Source organism: Diabrotica undecimpunctata, chromosome 2 (assembly GCF_040954645.1).
Source record: "Diabrotica undecimpunctata isolate CICGRU chromosome 2, icDiaUnde3, whole genome shotgun sequence".
In the NCBI taxonomy this organism is placed as follows: Eukaryota; Metazoa; Arthropoda; class Insecta; order Coleoptera; family Chrysomelidae; genus Diabrotica; species Diabrotica undecimpunctata.
The window spans coordinates 174,574,259-174,595,913 of NC_092804.1; the positions used below are offsets into that span (position 1 = coordinate 174,574,259).

The window sequence follows — 21,655 nt, forward strand, 5'->3', positions numbered from 1 at the left end:
GTTAGAGCGAAAAATAAAATTTTACTTTTGCACTTTAACACCCTGTATCTTTCTTAATATCAACATTTTATAAAAGCAATTTGGCTTAAATCGTAATATTTTAAAGTGAAGAATCTACTGTTTCTTTTTGTACAACTACTTAAGGACCACCTTGTATAGCATATTATCGGAATGTCACGTTTGTTCCATACCAGAGGTCCAGTCATTGGACTGACCTCTCTAAAGTTAATTTATATTTCGAGCCCCAAAAACGCTTATTGTTAGAATGTTTATCACTAATAGATTGCTGAATATACGCAAAAAACAAATTGTGGAATATCATTACTGTACAATTATCAACAAAAAACGAAGTTTTCCTTTTTTCTTTGGCCAATTTTTTGTCAATATTTATGAACCAGTTTTTGAAAATTACAAGCAATTTTGCGTTTGCTTCATATTTCAGAGGTGTGATTGACATCTGGAAAAAAACGAAGTGTTTTAGATGACTGATGGTAAGAGTTTTTCTGTGCCCGACATGTTTGCTGCTAACAGAATAGTTAAACGTTTCATACTGTGCTTCTCACCATGGTATTTAAAATTTTTAAAAATTAGAGTCTTATCAGGATGACCTTTAAAAACAGTCCCGTTTCGTAAGCATTAAATATTGTGAAGTTCGTAACCTTGTAACCATTCTTGCAATTTAATTTTCCAATTGTTACAGATTCCAATGCTGACACTTGCAATTTCCCCACAAACTTTTTTAAAAGCAAGTTCATGTCATCTTATGAACTTTTCTAGCGATCCATTACTGGCCCTAAAATAAGCCACTCCCAATGATTTAGAATATATTTTGGCTTTTTCTTGTAACAATCTGATATTTTGGCTCCTTTAAGTCCAAAATTCTGCAATTCGTCTGGCAGAACAATTTTTGACCGTTTTAAAATTTTTCCATGATGTCTGATAAATTTTTTAATATTGCTGATAGGGTACTCATTGGTAAGTCTAATTGTTTAACAACATCTTTCTTCTTTTGACAGCTCTTCACAAATTTGAGCAATTCTAACTTTCAAGCGAGACTCAAAGTTGTGTTTAGTTTACGTTTTCTAGCACTCATAAATTTACAATTTTATTTGTAAACTGTCGTACTAATTGATGCGTTTTGCGATAGAACCAAACTACTGCTAATAATTATTCAATTGACAACAAATAACTTCAGTAAACTATAAATGAAATAAAAAATAACAAAATTGAACCCCAACACCAAACAAGCAAGCGGTGCGGGATAGCTTTCAAATAATCGAGTTACAAAATAAAACAATGCTATGTTCAAAATACAGAGATCCAATTTAATTTTTCGAGTTACAGAGGGTATGAAATCCATGTTTCGTGGACCTTAAGAAAAACTTGGACCAAAACAACACAATAAAAGTGTTCCAGAAATGAACATATCATTTTAAAATATAAAATAAAAATATAGTTCTTTACACTTTTCTTAGTGTAGAATAAGTAAAATATTCACTAATATCTAGTTTGCCTCGGGATGGCCGACTTAATGGCGCCACAGCCTCTTAAATAGTTTTCACACCTAAATACAAGAGGGGTAATCTTCACTTAAAGTTCGCATCAAGTAGTATGTATTATTTTAGTTAGTTCGTTGTCACACGCCCTTGAGGCAAGTGCATTTTAAAATTCACTCTCAATTCACGTATAAAATATTTCTCTACGCCGAAGTCGGGCATTTTTTCTCATAAATACGGTTTCTCTCTTTTACGTGTGATAAAGAAAGAATTATTTGATACTGTATAGTCAGCTACGTCGTTTTGAACCTCTTTAATCTAAAAATAGTTAATTATAAGTCGATAAACTTAAAGTGCTTTTATTTCTCTGGAGTTATATTTGCTCCCATTAACAATCCTTATCCTTCAACGGTCACTGAAGAACCAAACCTATGGAGATACATCCATTCACAAGTCCTTTGAAGTAAGGCTTGGAATCAAAAGATTTCCAACTCTCGAATATAGGGAGCCAGTAACAAGGCTCCCACTCATTCGTGGTCCTATCGAGCACAGATTATTTGATGAAACAGGACTGAAGAAAGAAAAGGATTACACACGCCGGAGAGCAACAGGAAGAAAGAATAATGGTTTCTCGTCCCTAGAAGAAAGATTGCACAAGTTGACCTTCGTTCAAGATTAGACACGTGTGTTTTGTGAAAAGTGCGTTATGTGCTGGTAAGTGACAGCGGTAATTAAATTGGATACTTGAAAAACATTTGGTGAGGTTAAAACGCTTTCTATATATTTCTATAGTCACTGCATGCACACATTTATATTTGGTAGATATTTGTCTCGACTTTTATTTGTTTATTAATATTTATATTAACTAATGGCTTTGATTTGACAACAGATCTTTCTTCTCAATATCGCTAAAGATAGCTGACAATTATTTATTATACAGATTGTCTCACAGCCCGCTCTCAAGAAAAATATTTATTTATCACTCTAGTAAAAATACTCTATTAAAATTAAAATCGCGTCTTAGTTGAAAAAGACATTTACACTAAACAAAATCATTCACTCTTATTTCTCGCTCAGCATATATTTGCAAATAAATTCACTTTTAAATAAAAAATGGAAGCTTTAAAGAAAAAGCGCAAATCACTTAAAGCATCAATTACACGTATCTCAGAATGGTTTATAGCCAATAAAGACACAGAAAACGAAATACTTGATTTTGAAAATAGGAAAGAAAAACTTTTTAATTTTTTTACACAATATGAACAAATTCAATTAGAAATCGAACAGACTGATGACAGTGACCAACAATCAGCTGATCGAGCAAATGTTGAAGAAAAATACTTCAACACACTCAAAGGTTTGCAAAGAAAAATAATAGAATTAAATTTAACAGAAAATAAAGTACCTAGCTCAAATAATAATGCTGTTTCCAGTGCGAGGCTGCCTGAAATTAGCATGAAAACCTTTACCGGAAATTTCTCAGAATTCAATGAATTCTTTCAACTATTTGAAACTCTGATCACAAACAATTCAAGTTTAAATAATGTACAAAAGTTTATATATTTAAAATCTTTCCTCAAAGGAGAACCTTTAAACTTAATTAGCAGTATCGAAGTAGTAGATGCAAATTTTGCTATCGCTATAAAAACCCTAAAAGAAAGATATGATGACAAATCACGAGTGATTAGTACTCTTATAAAAAAGCTGTTAAAGTCTCAATCTCTAGTTAAATGCACTCCTCAGGTACTAAGAGATTTTCTTGTACACACGAAGCAAACGCTTCAAGCTCTTAGTAATCTCGAAGTTCCAATTGAACATTGGGACCTCCTTTTAATAGAAATATTTTTAGAAAAAATAGATTTTGCTTCTCACAAGGCTTTTGAATATGAAGTAGGTTCTAAGAATGTTCCAACACTCAAACAATTTTTTGAATTTCTAGAAAAAAGATGTGATGTTTTAGAGAAACTTAATTACACTGAAACTCAGTCAAAGTTTAATAATAAAGTCACTCAAAAAACTGCTCATATTTCCACTATAAATAATAATAAATCTAGCTATGAAAATTGCATATTTTGTAAACAAACTGGTCATAAAATATATCAGTGTAACTTATTTAAAGACACAAATTCTCGAGAAAGGTTTAATTTTGTAAAGCAAGCACAGCTTTGCAGAAACTGTTTTGGCACTAAACATTTTACTGATAAATGCATCTCTAAATACACATGTAAAATTTGCAATAAAAAGCACAATACACTTCTGCATGAAGAAAAGAATTTTTCTCACACTCATCAAAATAATTTATTCTCTCCCACTCGAAGCAATCAAAGTGCTTCAAATTCACATGATGGTAATCAAAGTCACGCCAATAGGCAACAATCACGCTTTAATGCACCACAAACCTCTCAAACCTCCGCAAGTATACAGGGTGATTCACAAACTCGCCATAGTGCACCACATATCTCTCAAAGTCATTTTCATGCTCCTCAAAGGAGTAATAATGCCCAAGTTACTCAAACAATTAATTCTCCACATTCATATAATGAATCACCAAACACTTCTACTCACTTAAGCACTCAGACAAATGAAAATTGTCTACTCTCAGACACGCAAAGTCAAAATTCATCTTGCGTCTCTTCTCTCTCAACTTTCAATCCAAAAAACGAAGTTTTGCTAGCCACAGCGCTGGTAACAATTTACTCTAAAAGTGGACAACCTGTACACGCAAGATGTCTTCTCGATAATGGATCTCAATCGAGCTTTGCAACAAAAGATTTAGTAAATAAACTAAATTACTCTACCACTAATAAAAGATTACAAATTTCCACAATCTCTCAAAATTGTTCCATCTCAAATGAAATGGTAAACATTGAATTTTTCCCATATAAAAACAATGATATGAAATTTGAAGTATCATGTGCAGTTTTGGATAATATTACGTGTAAAATACCTCAGGTACCTCTAGATCGTAGCAAAATAAAAATACCAGCTGGCATAAAGCTCAGTGATCCCTCTTACTCCTCCCCAGGGAGAATCGATCTCTTATTAGGTGCAGAAATTTACTGTGATCTATTAAAGGATGGTTTAATTCATATTGGAGCAGGTCTTCCAGTGCTTCAAAACACTCATTTAGGATATGTCATGTTCGGTAACTTATCTCCACAAGTTTCATCTAAGAAAAAGATGCACTCTCACTCAAACTGTAACTATTCACACTCGAATCATATTTCTTTATTTGTTCAATCTCACACCGAAGAAGAAAATATAAATAATCTTCTCCAAAGGTTTTGGGACATTGAAGAAGTTCCCGAAATAAAGCATTTAAGTCCTGATGATGAAAAGGCTGAGAAAATATTTAAAGCCACAACACAAATCCTACCGAATGGACAGTTCCAAGTAGATTTACCCCTATGCACGCCTAATGAAAATAATAAATTGGGCGACTCTTTCCAAATGGCGCGAAGGCGATTTCTAAATTTGGAGAACAAATTCTCAAAAAATGATTCTCTTTACAAACAATATAAATCTTTTATAGACGAGTATGTTGAATTAGGACATGCAAAATATGTTCCGTTGTCTCTGCAGAATGTACACTCAGAAAACAAATATTTCTTGCCTCACCACAGTGTAGAAAAAGACACTTCTCTCACAACTCGTTTGCGCGTAGTTTTTGACGCATCCATGAAAACCACTTCTGGTTTTAGCCTTAATGATATTATGTTAAAGGGTTATACCACACAACCAGAACTATTTGACACTTTAGTCAACTTTAGACTCTTCAAGTATGTATTCACATCTGATATAAAAAAGATGTTTAGACAAATCAGAATAAACCCCAACCAAACTTTCTTATTAAATATTTTGTGGCGCAACTCTCCCTCGGAGCCGTTAAAATGTATACAATTGGAAACGGTTACCTATGGAACGAAACCAGCTACCTTCCTTAGCACACGATGTTTAATTGAACTCGCAAACATGCATAAGGAAGAATATCCTCTTGCTCATGATATGCTCATTCATTTTTGCTATATTGATGACATACTATATGGTACAAATAGTATTGAAACACTCACACTTGCGCATGAGCAAATCACTGCACTGCTACAAAGGGCAGACATATCTCTTCACAAATGGTGTTCAAATTCACCACAATTTTTAGAAAATATTTCACAATTTTCAACTGACTCCACGTATGTCATATCTCCAGAAAATCATTCTAATAAAATATTAGGTCTTTGTTGGGACTCTAAATTAGATAGTTTCTCTATTTCAGTACCAGAAATCGAAATAAAAGATTCCTACACTAAGAGACAAGTGCTCTCGATAATCGCAAGTTTTTTCGACCCCAAGGGATTAATTAATCCTGTAATAGTAACTGCAAAAATAATAATGCAAAAAATTTGGCTTTCAAAAATTCAGTGGAATGAAAGTTTAGACTCTACACTCTTAAATGAATGGTTAAATTTTCTCAAACATATTTCAGCACTAAAACATTTAAAAATTTACAGACCTTTTTTTATTGAAAATTATATATGTACTATACAAATACACGCATTTTCCGACGCTAGTGAAAAGGCATACGCCAGCTGCATATATATTAGAGTTACTTATAGCTCAAGAAATGTCTCTTCCACACTCATCACCTCTAAAAGTAGGGTAGCTCCAATAAAAACATTAACTTTACCTAAGTTAGAACTTATGGGTGCTGTTTTATGCAGCAAACTCACTAAAAGAATAGTTGAAATTCTAAATAATAAATTAACTCAAATAGACTCAATAAACTGCTGGACGGACTCAGAAATCGTACTTGCTTGGTTAGGCTCACATAGCTCGAGATGGTCACAGTTTGTTGCAAATAGAGTTTCTGAAATACAAGGAAACCCACAATTTAAGTGGCGATATATAAAGTCAAAACAAAACCCCGCAGATATTGCGTCAAGAGGCATGTCTGCTCCTGAACTTCTAAACTCAAAATTTTGGTTTCAAGGTCCCTCATTTCTACTTAATTATGACTTAGATTTAACTTCTTATGATTCAAAACCAAATGTAAGTAAAATACCCGAGGAAAAGAAAATAGTTCATCTAGCACAAGAAAGTCCAATAAGTTTCATTGAAAATTTATCTCTCAAATTTTCAAACTTCTCAAAACTACAACGCAGTATCACACTTATTCTCAGGTATATTCACAATTTCAAGTTTCCAAATGAAAAATATGTTGAGCCCTTCTCTGTTTCAGAATTAAAAAATGCTGAAAATTTAATAATAAAACTTTTGCAAAAGGCACACTTTTTTCGAGAATTTTCTTGTCTTGAGAATAAGGAGATAATTTCAAATAAAACAATTTTAAAACTCAACCCATTCATAGATAATCAGCAAATGATTCGTGTAGGTGGTCGTCTAAGGTACTCAGACGTCCCATATGAACAGAAGTACCCATTACTTCTACCCTCTCATAATCACATAGTAAAATTAATGCTGCATAGAGAACATATAAGATTATGTCATGCAGGCCCTCAAAATACTCTTTCCAATTTTCGTTTAAGATATTGGTGTCTAAATGGTCTCAAAGAAACTAAAAGGATAATTAATAAATGTCACGATTGTTTTAAATTTAAAGCAAAGACAGCCACACAGTTAATGGCTGATTTACCACGGGAACGTTCATGTTTCTCCCCTCCATTTACCAATGTCGGTCTAGACTTTGGTGGTCCATTTCTTATAAAAAGCTCCAATTTAAGAAAGGCTCCAAAAATAAAATCCTACATAGCGTTGTTTGTATGTATGGTTACTCGTGCAGTGCACATCGAATTAGTCACAGGTCTGTCTACCGAAAGTTTCTTACTTGCTTTAAAAAGATTCATCAGTAGGAGAGGCTGTCCACAAATTATCTACTCAGATAACGCCACTAATTTTCTAGGAGCTAGAAATCAGTTGAGGGAAGTTGCACTATTTCTTAAACAAAAGGAAACCTCTGAGTCCATATTCAATTTTCTCTCCTCTTCTGAAATCCAATGGAAATTTATTGTAGCCCATTCTCCGCATCATGGTGGAATTTGGGAGGCAGCCATAAAAAGTGCCAAATATCACATTTTAAGGCTTTTAGGCAATACCACTTTAACTTTTGAAGCCTTTAGCACAGTTCTCGCACAAATAGAAGCAGTACTAAACTCACGCCCTCTTTGTGCTATGTCAAATGATCCAAATGACTTTAACACATTGTCTCCAGGACATTTCCTAATAGGAAAACCAATTACGTCATTTCCTGAAGAGATAGTGATGGAAATACCTGACAATAAATTAACAATTTGGCAAAACTACATGAAGATTCAGCAATCATTTGCCAAACGCTGGAAAATTGATTACCTTAATCAACTTCAGAATCGCCCCAAGTGGTTAACACCACAGAAGAATCTTGAAGACGACTTAGTTCTATTAAAGGAAGATAAAGTTCCACCCCTACACTGGCCATTGGCAAGAATTGTTGAATTGTTTACTGGTAAGGACGATAAGGTCCGTAGTGTTAAAATAAAGACTAGAGATGGATATTTTAACAGACCCATTACAAAACTCTGTCCTCTTCCTGTGGACAAAGTAGAAAATTAAAATTTTAAATTTTGTCACATTTATATGTATTACTCTAGTTTAGGAATAGTTATTTCTTAAATTACATTTAAGTTAAGTTTGCTTACTTTCTCAAATCACTCTTTCTTTCGTTTTGAAGTAAATACTTCAACGCGGGCAGTCTATGTTCCAGAAATGAACATATCATTTTAAAATATAAAATAAAAATATAGTTCTTTACACTTTTCTTAGTGTAGAATAAGTAAAATATTCACTAATATCTAGTTTGCCTCGGGATGGCCGACTTAATGGCGCCACAGCCTCTTAAATAGTTTTCACACCTAAATACAAGAGGGGTAATCTTCACTTAAAGTTCGCATCAAGTAGTATGTATTATTTTAGTTAGTTCGTTGTCACACGCCCTTGAGGCAAGTGCATTTTAAAATTCACTCTCAATTCACGTATAAAATATTTCTCTACGCCGAAGTCGGGCATTTTTTCTCATAAATACGGTTTCTCTCTTTTACGTGTGATAAAGAAAGAATTATTTGATACTGTATAGTCAGCTACGTCGTTTTGAACCTCTTTAATCTAAAAATAGTTAATTATAAGTCGATAAACTTAAAGTGCTTTTATTTCTCTGGAGTTATATTTGCTCCCATTAACAATCCTTATCCTTCAACGGTCACTGAAGAACCAAACCTATGGAGATACATCCATTCACAAGTCCTTTGAAGTAAGGCTTGGAATCAAAAGATTTCCAACTCTCGAATATAGGGAGCCAGTAACAAGGCTCCCACTCAAAAAGTAAAAGTAGAAGAAGATCTAACCGACCCTATTGAAGCTGGCAATGGAATAAGACAGGAAGATTCCCTGAGTCCTCTATTGTTCAACCTGATTATGAATGAAATAATAAAAAAAGTACTTAAAAAAACTTAAAATGATCTGTTATGCAGACGACGGAATACTACTTTCTCAAAGTGAAGACGATTTACAATGTATGCTGCACCAATTTAATATAACGGCCAGAAAATTTAACATGTTAATTTCCCCAAAAAGACAAAATGTATGGTTATAACAACAAACTTATTAAGATGTAAATTGGAGCTGAAAGGTCCGATAATAGAACAAGTGATATCTATATATCTTTAAATATCTAGACGTCACATTATCTAGCTACGGAAAGCTCGAAACTGAAGTGGAAGATCAAGTGAATAGAGCAAACAGAGCCGCAGGCTGCAAGAATGAAACAATTTGGAGAAATAAAAATATCGGGAAAGAAATGAATTGCAAAATTTACAAAATTGTCACCAGACCAATAATGACATACGCGACAGAAACACGACACAGAGAGGACAAAAAGGATGTTCGAAACAGTAGAGATGAAAACACCTAGAAAAATTGATGGTAAGACACTATGGAACAGAGCTAGAAGTACAGATATATGACGTAGATGCAAGATGGAGAACATCAAGAACTAGGCAAGAAATAGAAGAGTAGAATGGAACGATCATATAAGCCGAATGACAACAAATAGAGTAGTAAAGACGGCAAGGGACGGTTCTCCAATAGGAAGACGATCAGTAGGAAGACCACGAAAACGATGGAATGACAACTTACTGGAAGCACATTTAAAAACAGACAGAGTCATGTCTATATAAAAAGAAAAAGAAGAAGAAGAATTACAGAGGGAAAATATGTACCAAAATGGCTTGCGCATACTCACTGATTATTTCAGACAGAGAGTTGAGATTTCGAGAAATGAAGGTTTTGGGCTTGAGAACAAAACTTTTTTGAGTTTTGGAGGAATTCGGCTTATCGAGATTCCCCTCATAGAGGTTCTACGGTATAATCATGGTATCGCACCCTATATAATTCGTTTATTGTTGAATACTTTATCTTATCTATGACCAATTATTAGAGACAAAATTCTCCACAAGAAATGGCCGCGACCGTTTTATGGGGGTACTTAATTAGAAGTGGCCGCTTTTAAAAAGTGACTGATAATAGAGATTTTAGTTTATTTACATTATTCTTATTTATAATCTCTAATGTTAAGCCTTTTATCTCCTCTTTTAAGTGTTAAAAATTCAAGTGTTTTTTTTTGTCTGGGAAACAAGTTAAGCAAAACAATAGAAAATCTAGGAAAACAATAAATAATTTATAAAACAAGTTAAGCTATTATTGAATAGTGTGCCATTGTTACTGTGCAATTTGTATAAATCTTAATAAATGGGATTAAAACTACTTATAAATTATCAATTTTCAAGTTACCAGGAAACTACGAATTTAAGTACCCCGATAAGAAATAAAAAAAAACAGGAGATTTTGATAAAAGTGATAATCTATATAATTAATAGTAAGATAGGTCGAGTATTATTAGTTTTATTTTCTTTTTTTTTTATTATCTTTCACAATCTTTGCTTTTGCTTTCGTCGCAATTTTTCTCCATTTTTTCGTAATTGTTATATTATTTTTCATTTAAATATTATTTTTATATGTGATTAAACCACAATTATTAGTTGTGATGAAAATCACAACCAAATCACACCAATTAGATTCAGTTTACACAAACATATAATACAGAACACACAGAACAGTCAGAATTTGATATTCCTAGTTTTGTACCCTCAAATTTTGTACAGCCAATATATGCTATGTATCTACAAGATCGTGGTCAAGCATGTCCATTTTGAAGTGACATAACTAATAACAAGAACTTTGGTTATACCACAGTATAAATAACCAACCTGTGGTTATGCAGTTAGTTATATTAGTTAGTTAAAAATAGTGATTTTCATCATCACCAATAATTGTGAATTAATCCCAGACAAACATAATATTTCAATTAAACATTCCACAAGAAAGTAGTTTCAGAACCTAATTATTTTTCATGTTATGTACTACCATTTTTTTCAAATTTTATTCTATCTCTATCGCACCTTTCTTTCTGCATCATATATGCTCGTATAGTACATTCGCAAATGTAGTGCCCCTGACGACGGGCCGCTCAGGTAGACGGCTTCTCCTGCTTGTCGTAAAAGGCGACTAAATGGAACAGCTGTCCGCTGTCCATAGTTCCTAACCTGTCCCTGTGTGATAGCAAAAACTCCCAACCATCATACGACACCCACCCGTACCCATCATACACTTCCTGATACACAAATCTATACCCTCCACTAGTACAAAAACCAGGAGTTTTTATACAGAAACCAGTTTCCAGGAGGAAACCTCCACTAATACAAAAAGCAGTGGACGAAACCACTGAGAACAAATGGATATGCAAGGGAAAAAGTGGGTCTAAAGCGGTGCCCGAAGGAGGGGGCGAACCGAAGAGGATTATATCCCTCGCGGATTATTGACGCACTGCCTCGCTGGACCGAAGAATCAACGAAACTCGTGGGAAGAAAAATGGATAAACATTTAATAAAAAAGAAGGTAAGTATAGGGATAGGAGAATCTATGGACGATATAAGCGAAAAGAGACTGGCGGCAATAGCGGAAGAGGAAGAAGAGTTCAGTCGGTGGGAGAAAAATAACGAAACAAAGTAGAAGAACGAAACAGTGGAGGAGAATGGCAGTGAAAAAGAAATGGGAGATAGTAATGACGAGAGTGAATGGACGACCAATATTAAAGAAAAAAGGAAAGGAAATCACACGAAGATTAAAAAGAAGTCAAATAGAGAAAATAATGTCAACGATTAAGGGATTCATGGACGAGCTATTGTAACTTACAAAGGCGGTGACAAATCCGGAGGATGAGATCAAACAGGGAGTACGGCAGATTTGGTGCGGAATGAAAAGAAATAGAGTTAGTGTATAGTGCTATAGAGGATATTGGGAAAAGGCAAAGTATAAAAAGATGCGTAACAACAATAACAATAACAACAATAACAACGCAAATAAAAATAACTGTGGCGACAACTAAGAGGGGCGTAGGTACACAGGTAGAAGTAAATGGCGAAGAGGATCCAGATTTACAAAGAAGAATGATGGAGGAATTACATACGAAAATGGAGACGGCATAAAGCTCCGAGGAAATAATTCAAGTATTAGACTAAGAAAAGCCAGAGGAGCTTTATAATAAGGTAACCATCTGCAAAAAAGAAATTTTGGAGGCACCGGACGATGTGGCAATCTGTGCAAGGTACCCAGACCCGCCCTCCCCCGGTTTATACGTGGAAGAAGATTAAAATGGAGGAATTGAGACTGTCCCAAATAACATGTATAATAGAGAAAAATGGAAAAGAGAGAACACCAAAAAAAGTTTTCTACAAGTTGGAACAAAGGAGATGAGAAGAACCGATGGCTGTTAATTTTCTGGCAGCAGCCAGGAAGCTATTCAACCATATGGAACGAATGGATACTGTAGCTCTTTGACCGTAATAGAGATTGGAATTAATGTTGATATCTCTTATACTATATTTATAGTAACAATTATATTTTTCTCTTACGGATCAAGGTACTTCAGTCCTTCCGTAAACATTTGTTCTGAGTTAGCGAAGACTCCAACAAAGTATGTAGCGATGTTATTTTCGTTGGCAATTATTCTGACGGTTTTGGTGTAAGGGAAGTGGCCTCATGATAGACGGTCTTCCATGTCTTTTTGTGAAAGACATTGTCAAAGAAACAAATATGTACTCATTCTTGTTTTATATAAATCAAAAATTGCAGAACTTATAACATAATATAAACAAAATGTACTTTTCTAAAGCTTTATCCTTTTATATTTGAAGCATACAGCATCTACATTATAAAAACATGCCAACACTGCTATACCGAAATTTTTTGTTCCATGTTTGACATTTGCGGCTAAAATCAGCTTGTACTTTCGGTAAACTCAACCAATTTGGTTTTAGTTTATTTGCTATGTATGCTTGGTTGTCTACCTTCCAGTTCGTTAAAAGTCGAAGTCAAAATTTGACCAACGTAGTAAAAAATTAATTACTAAATCTGATAGACAGTTAAGACTGAGTTCAGTAAATATATTATTTTTTAACATTCTACCAGGAAAATGGCGCCAAAATAGAGAGATTTTGTCAGAAGTAAATACAAAAATTATACTTCAACATATACATCACTGTGTATAGCTACACAAATTAGAACTAAGTGTATAATAATTTACGCATTTTGTTGAACACACCATACAATTTGAAATAAGCACTGTAAAACAAATTAGGTACACATGTTTTATAGTAACCAATTTACATAATGAAACAGACAAAATACTACCAAACTAAAAGTATTTTCAAACGACATACAATCATAATTAAATAGTATAGTACATACAATAATCTATACTACATAATGTATCACAATGATACTTATCACAAACAGAATGAAAAACTAATCAGATATAGCTACATGCCAGAAAGAAAAAGTCATAGAAAAACAACAAGAAAAGCTTATTTTAAGTAAATATTCCCATTAAAGATATATCTACTTTAGAACAATGTTTAATATTTATTGACTTAAAAAACAGTCCAATTAAATATTTTTGAGTGATTTGTCGTTTTGTGGGGCAATTTTTTGCAATCCTACGTCACTTTTACAATCCAATGGAAGACGACCCGTTATCTTACACCTCTCTTAAACATTACCTTGGTAAGCTCCACCTCTATGACCCTACCCTAACTTCCGATTTTCAGTGAACTGAACTTGCGCGAATTTGAAAAAATCTCGTAGTAGTCGTAAAATCGTTTTGTGAGGGTGTGATCTAAATTTAATTATTTGGTGACATATTTCAAAGATATATCTCATCGTTAATTCCGAAAGTATTCGATGAGACGATCCAAAATTCGTCTGAAAGAAAAAAAATCCAGATATTAAATAATACGGTCTAGAAGTGATTTGGCTTTGGCCGCAAACGGCAGCGAAAATTAGCATAAGAAACCTCGTGATTATTTAAATTTGTTTATAAAATGAAGATTTATAAAATGTCCACGTTAAATTTGATTATTAGAAGCTCTAAGACTGTTGATAAATTAAATTTTTCTAATTAACTAAATTTGTGAAAAAGTGAGGTTAGTCTTTTTTTGACTTTTTCTATAGTACTGTGACGTCATTTCCAAGAAAAACGCTTGTGACTAATTTTTTAAAGAAAACTTAAATTGGTGCAAAATTTTCTAGAATTCGCCATTTGGTATTAAATGTATTTATATTCAACTATTATGTATACAAGTGATTTTAATGAATTTATAAAGGTATTTTGTACTATAAACTTGAACAAAATTTCTGGGATTTGCACAAATAAGATGCACAATGTGGAATCTGCATTTGTTACCTCTAGCATTGGATATCGAGCTAAGAATGATCCTGGAGACTGACATCTGTTTGGTGGAGAACTTTATCATGGATATGTGACATTTACTTGATATCCATTTCCCCTTGGTTGAATTATAATATTGATGTAAGTATTACCTTATTTATTTTAAACCTTATTATGATAGCAATATTTTCTCTGTAATAAATAAGTGCAAACATAAAGTAGAGCAAATCTACCTTATCTTGAAATATCAGTGAAGTCCTAAAAATGGCAACTATAATGACATGGTTAAAAAAATTACAGATAACAGGTATTAAAGCTAACAAAATGACAAGTATCTCCTATGAACCATTCGATTTACCGAAATGACTGATATTGCCACCTATAAAACAGCATCATCCTATCTCAAAAAGATGAAGGTAACAATTCGGTGTTTAGGTTTTTTCAAGTCCCGAAAACATTAAATGCTAAATGTCAACCTTATCATTTTTATTGCTAATATTTTATGACACAAAGATTATTTATTACTATATTTTATTACTATATTTTATTACTTTATTATTTATTACTATATTTTTTAATGAATTATTTGCAAATAGCATAGTTTTTGAGATATGATACTTTTTTGCAATTTACGAACTGAAGCTTTTTATTTTTAATTATTTTTAACAAACTATAGAGAACGTGGTTGACTTTATTAGTTTTCCCTTTTTACTTTAGAGTTGCATAGGATATGGCTTCATACTGTAGAGTGATTATTAATAACTACATCCATAGTTGATTTTACTGTGACGGTGAACTTCATAAAAATAAGTACAAGTTTCAGCTGTTTCTAATAAACTATGCCTACATTCTTTCTTTGTGTCCTTTGTATTACTCTTTATTATTATTCCAAAGCTTTCATTTATTTATTCATAAATAATACACAAAAAGGATTTTTTGTTCTCCTTAAATAGAAAATGTTTAGGTCTTATATCAAGGTGCAACATGTTTTTCCAGTGCTAATCTAGATTTCTATATTAAAATTATCCTGCATAACAGAAAAGAGTGAAACAGCTAAAAAAGGTGGCAGATGTTTGATATTCATACCTAACCATACTATTGCAATTATTATTAATGATTAAGTCTATAATTTATAGTCTATTTTCAAAAGATATTTCAGTCTGATATGCCACAAACATACTTTAAACCAATATCTAGCCAATAGTGTAAAAATAAACTTGAAAGCTGTGAAGACCCTGACAATATGTTAAAAATATCATAATGTTATGCAATAAATAAGCAATATCAAAAAAATAACACTGATATGTTTGTCTTATGTAAATAATATACAAGAAACTTTGTTTATACTTCATTGTGTACTGCACACTAATAATTCGAAGTAAAAGATGAAATTATCAATACTAGTAACAGATAACTCTTATGCAATCATCAAGTGCACATATAAAATATATAGTTTAGATAAGATATCATTCAGGTATATGAATTTATATTAAATAGTTAGTCATTTTATAAAATAATGTGTGTTAAAATCAGGGTATGGAAAATGTCGTACAAACCTCATGTTTTCTAAAAATAAAAATGAGAGTCTTTAAATCAGTAAATATAACCCTGTACACCCATTTTAATAGTCACTATTACTAAGGATCCAGCAACATATTTTTAACAACCTCTAATCAAAGACCATTTATGTAAGAGGCTAATAATCATTCATGTACTTAGGCTCCTATCATAGAGTCTGTGAATCTATCTACCACTTCAGAGCTTCTATGTTTCTGGCTGTGGTTGGGTATTGATTGTTGATGCCATCAGTTTTTATTTTTCCTGATTTATCTGCAGACTCATATTTTTTAACATGATTGCTGCATATATTTTGTACTTCTCCCATAACTTGAACTACTTTTTTGTCAGAACTACAACTATTTACCTATGGGAAGATTGAAAAGATCATTATCGAAATTTTTCTTGGAGTGGATCTTCCCAAATTTTACCTTCAATATGGATGTTGCTGATATATGACATCTAATTTTATGTAATAAAGTGTTATTTTTCCAACTAAAGTTAATATCAAAATCATATAGTAGTTTATTGGTCCTTTAAAAAGATATAGTAATACTTTCAAATTGACTATTTACAATATATTAAGTATATCATTAGGGTGAGACTCAGTTTGTATGTGTCTATAACAGTAGCATTTAACTGCTCGTTTACCTATCACTAATTTATTTATTTATTAGTTTATATGGTATGTAAAATTCATTCATGGCTTGGTATTTGTTGGTTTTTTCCAGAGTAAAAAACTCCCCTGAATATACACTTAGGCAATCACATAGGATACTTGAAAATATTTTGTATATAAGGAGGGTTGTTCCGCTGTAGCTCCACACTCAAAGGTATTACTCTTTTTGTGTAGCAAACAATTCTAGTATATCACTCTTCCAGGATTTGTTCCTCATTCCGGGCATTTACTATTATTTTATGTATTTGATTATGGAACATTAAAAGATAAAAAATGACTGAACAGTTGAATAAGAAAATAAGAAACTGATTTGTTTACATCATGTGTTGTCCACTGTAGATTGCACCAAGATTTCCATTATCTAAGACATTTCACTAATTTACATTTGAATATACTTCTATAGCATGTTATTCCACTCCTCTATAAGTACAATACTAGTTCAAAACACATAATTATTTCGTCATGTTTTATTTTCAATTGTATGCCTGTAGTGGTATAATGTGGGTGTATAGCTGCTGTGAAAAACTTTTCTTTTTTCTTCACATTTTATCTACACTTCCTCTCTAAATCAAGCAGTTTTCTTTCTCAATGTGTTAGTGTTTGTCACCTTTCATCTGCATGATTAAATTTTATAACATTTTTCATTTCGTGAACTTCCAGTCCTATGTATATAAATATATATTCGTTTGTTTCTAGATTTTATGTTTGTCTTAAATTTTGTCTTTTGTGTTTCAAATGTTGACATTTGTACTTCGCTGAGTATTGTTTTAATAAAAATAAAAATCAATACATTTACAAATAAAATATGAGGTGCAAATGTCTTTGTTTAGCCTTCAGTGTATATATTTTTATGTGGGATTTATATTCTGCTGATAAATCAATTATTATATTAAGTAATATTTCATAATCGAAATACTTATGTAACAAAACCCATGTGAATTGCAAATCCATGTGAAATTAAAATCAGTTGGTTTTATGGAATCCTTAATATGACTGGATATCTAGTGTTTTTTTAGTCTAAGGTAGGGTATTTAAATTAAAAATGAAAGAATGGAAAAGAAAAGTATTTTTGAAAAGTAACAGATTTTAAATTGTTTAAATTATTTAACTTAGAATTACTTAAATTGTCAAAATTGTATTACAAATTTAGTGCTAGAACTAGTAAACTATGCAAACCAAATTTTGGGAAAAGGGGTATAATAAATAAAGTAATGAAATTTGATGGACATTTAATTTTGGATTTATAATTACAATTAATAACAAATAATTATAAACAATGTATACTCGCCACAATATCGTATTAAGTGGATTGTGTCTAAAAATGTTTATTTCTATATGATAAAAATGGAAATGTTTCATGGAGCTTTGAGCCCTGATGTACTTACTTCAAATCTAAATTGTCGGATTCTGCTCTTAAATCAATGTGCAGCGCTCATTAATGTTCTCTAAGAGTTGTATGAGAGCACATATGCGCCTTATTGGGCAGTAATATGTTCAATTAGATTCTTTCATTCAATTTTTATCCCAAGGGAAAAATTTACTGATTAACTGATTCATTATATATTTTTTGTTTTTTATAAATTCCGAAATGTGTCTCAACTCAATCACTTTTATAGAAAAAACAAACAATAACGTATTTATATACACTCAGATGCAAAAAAAACGCAACGGAGAAAGTTTTGGTCAAATTCAAAGTATTTGAATTTTTTATTTTTAGCCCTATTTTGATGATTTTTTGACCACAGTGTGTATAAATTTATAAATTTTAATTTGGTATAGTCAGTTTTTTGATAAAATTTTATATTTGACTTATTGTACGGGGTTAATTAAAACGTGGTTTTATTATCTTAACTTTGAAACATCCTGTGGAATAATTCCGTTTGCGACTTTTCGTAAAACCTTATTTTTCGGTTGCAACCATGTCTCCTAAGCATTATGTTTTTTGTTTCATGTCAAAATATGCCTTGGTTCATTTTTTAGAGCCAAATGAATTTGCCACCCACAATTTAGGACTTTTTTAATTATGATTATTTTGGAGTTATTTTGTAATACGACGAGGTGGCTTTGGTGACTGTTATCATTATGTTATATTGACACTAACATTTTGTTTACCTATGATTGATCATGGTTCTTAGTGTCGAAGATTGTGCAAAAGCCATTGCTCTGGTGGCTCTGGAATATGTGGCTAGAGTACTACACACTCATCGCTCTACCATCCAAAGGGTAGTGGAACGTTTTATATGAACTGGAACAAACAAGCGTAAAGCGGGAAGTAGCAAGAAGCGCAAAACTACCGCTTTAGATGATCGTTTTATACGACTCAACGCTTTGCGGGTTCGTCATTTAACATCGGTGCAAGCAAGAAATCAGCTTCAAGAGGATCAAGGCAATAATGTAAGTGTATTATATCTCGTCGAAGATTACATGAATTTGATTTGCAAAGTTGCAGACCAGCAACTGGGCCCAAATTACTTCCACGGCACAGAGTGGCTAGACTACATTTTTTCAGGGAACATATACATTGGAATTTAGGACAATGCAGTAATGTTCTTTTTACGGATGAGTCGAGATACTGTCTTCACTCATCAGATGAGAGAGGACGAGTATGGCGTTGAACTGGAGAGAGAGAGAGAGTATGGCGCTTTTAGTCCCCGCTTTAGCCATGGAGCGGGATAGGTGATGGTATGGACACCGGTATATTGAGGAAATTTTAGCGAATCACATAGTACTCTTTTCTCAATATATCGGCGATGATTTTCTATTATTTCAAGATAATGCGCGACCCCACTTTACAATGTGTGTCATGCAATATTTAGAGGAATTTGGTATTAATAAAATGAACTGGCCAGCGTGCTCGCCAGATCTGAACCCAATAAAGCACATTTGAGACATGTTTGGTAGAAATATTAGAGGTCGTGAAGTCGCACCCATTCTCAATTAACGAACTTCGCTTAGCTCTAGAAGAAGAATGACAAAACATCCAGCAAGATGATATTCGCAACCTCATAGACAGCATGAGCCGACGTGTACAGGCAGTTATAGAGGCTAGGGGAGGCAATACAAAGTATTAAGTTATTTTTTAGTAGTTTTTCTTTGTTATTTGCGTACTTAGGTTAAGTTACATTTAAGTTATTTTTTTGTTTTGTTATTGTTATCATTGTTCATAAAAACCAAGATGCCGTTGCTTTTAATCATTATTGAAATGCAGTGCTTGTGGGATGTCGATATGGCATTCCTTCGATACAGTCACCAAAGCCTCATTCACATTCACATCAAAGAATCATTTTTTTTCCTACATTTGTTTTGTTTCGTGTCTTCAAGTGTCTTGGTTCGATTTTAGGAGAAATATAATGAACTTTTCACAATCATTGTATTTATTAATGCAAACCAATTTATCTGTAATTAACTTAAAAAATTGTACCCACTTTTTAAACAAATTTAATTCACTATTTTGTATTACCCCCTCAAGCCCTTAATAACTGCTTGAATACCTTGGATCATACTATCAATAAACTTATGAAAATCATCTTATGATTATTTTGCCATTCTTTCCGAAGGACTATACAAAGCTAATTGACCTTAGCCGGAGGTATTTCACAGTTTCCGACTCACCTACCAAGCTGACCTATGGAGTTAAGATCAGGCGAAACTGCTGTCCAGTCCATTTTGCTTATACCAACTTCGTCTAGGTATTGTGTGACACATATTGCTGTATGTAGCCTCGCACTATCCTCCATTAAAATAAAACCATTGCCAATAAATCCACTAAAAGGTACAACATGATCGACTAATATATCGATAGGCTGTCAATTGTTGATCACCAATTCTCTGTGGGCCTTTAGGTTTATTCCTGCCCATACCATTTCTGAATCTCTTTTATAGTTTAGATGCTAACAGAACATGCTTTCTATGGTTCTTCTACATGCTCTCTATGGTCCTTCTACATGCCCTTTTACACTATTTAGAGAATGTAAACAGAATCTAAATACATCTGTAAAAAATACTCAAGTGATCTAAGTTCCAATGTAAGTGTGCAGTGGCAAGTTGTAGTCTTATTACTTGGTTACATGGAAGCAATTTGTGTCTACTTGCTGGTCTACAAGCTATCAAACCATACTCTTTTAATTTTCGGAAAACTATCCAAAGACTAACATTTGTACCTACTAAAGTTGATTTCTTGACTGAACTGGTGTTAAATGACGATCTCACAAAGTTGTAACATGAAGAAATCTATGCATATTTCCACTAGTTTGTTGAATACTTTCAAATGTCTTTTGATACTAGAGCGATGAACATGAAGGATCCTTGCCCACATATTCATAACTGCTCCCATCTTCAACAAGAGCAACTGCTTTCGTGCAATTTTCCACAAATAAAACTGATAGGATTGGTAAACTGGCATTTTGAAAGAGTTTGATTGCATAATTATTCCACAGCTAGTTTGAAAATAACGATTATACAACAACCTTTTAAGTAACCCTGTATGATGACTAAAATACAAGCATTTGACCAGAAACTATACATGTAAGTTAAAATCGGTTATAGTATGTACAGTTTCTTCGCTCAAAAAATTGTTAAAATTGGACTACAAATAATATAAAAAATACAGCTCAGATTTTGGCAAATGTTAACCTGTTACGTTCATTTTGCACTAGAGTACTGTCGTGTTATCGATAATAGGTACTTTATCATAAGTCAATATGTGACGTCAATTAGTAATTATAAAAAAAAATGTCTTATAAAATATTCTCATACGGAATTTCCAGTATCATTTCAATTAGTCATCACTAGTTTCAATCAAGACAGCGTAACAAGTTTTGTGTTGAATAATGAACAAACTATGTACAGTATAAGACACAATTATAGATATAGAATGTACATGTTAGAAGTTTTAATTCGATTGAATTATTCGAATAATATTTATAAACATTTCGCCAAGGAAGTTCTTGGTGGAAGAAATATAAATAAAAATAAATCGTTTCCAAGGCGAAGAACTCCATGGTTTTTTACAGAAGTAAAATGTACCTGAAATACATGTCAACCAAAACACAAAAGGCATACTATATTTACAAGACAATTAGAAACGAAACACATTCA

At 32.6% G+C, this 21,655-nt stretch overlaps 2 protein-coding genes across 3 annotated transcripts in view; one reads left to right on the forward strand and one right to left on the reverse strand.

The window, feature by feature from the left end:
* LOC140435258 (uncharacterized) overlaps positions 1 to 21,655 on the reverse strand; it is a 150,080-nt gene that overhangs the window by 88,636 nt on the left and 39,789 nt on the right. The gene's annotated exons all lie outside the window — the stretch shown is intronic.
* Positions 1 to 21,655, forward strand: part of LOC140435257 (polyamine-transporting ATPase 13A3-like) — a 116,165-nt gene that overhangs the window by 4,539 nt on the left and 89,971 nt on the right. Inside the window, exon 1 of one of the 2 annotated variants that reach the window (XM_072524067.1) lies at positions 13,717 to 14,463. The exons of the other annotated variant lie outside the window; for it this stretch is intronic. The gene's annotated coding sequence lies outside the window, so the exon portion shown is untranslated. Of the gene's footprint in view, positions 1 to 13,716; positions 14,464 to 21,655 lie in introns of those variants that run through there. 2 annotated transcript variants of the gene reach the window in all.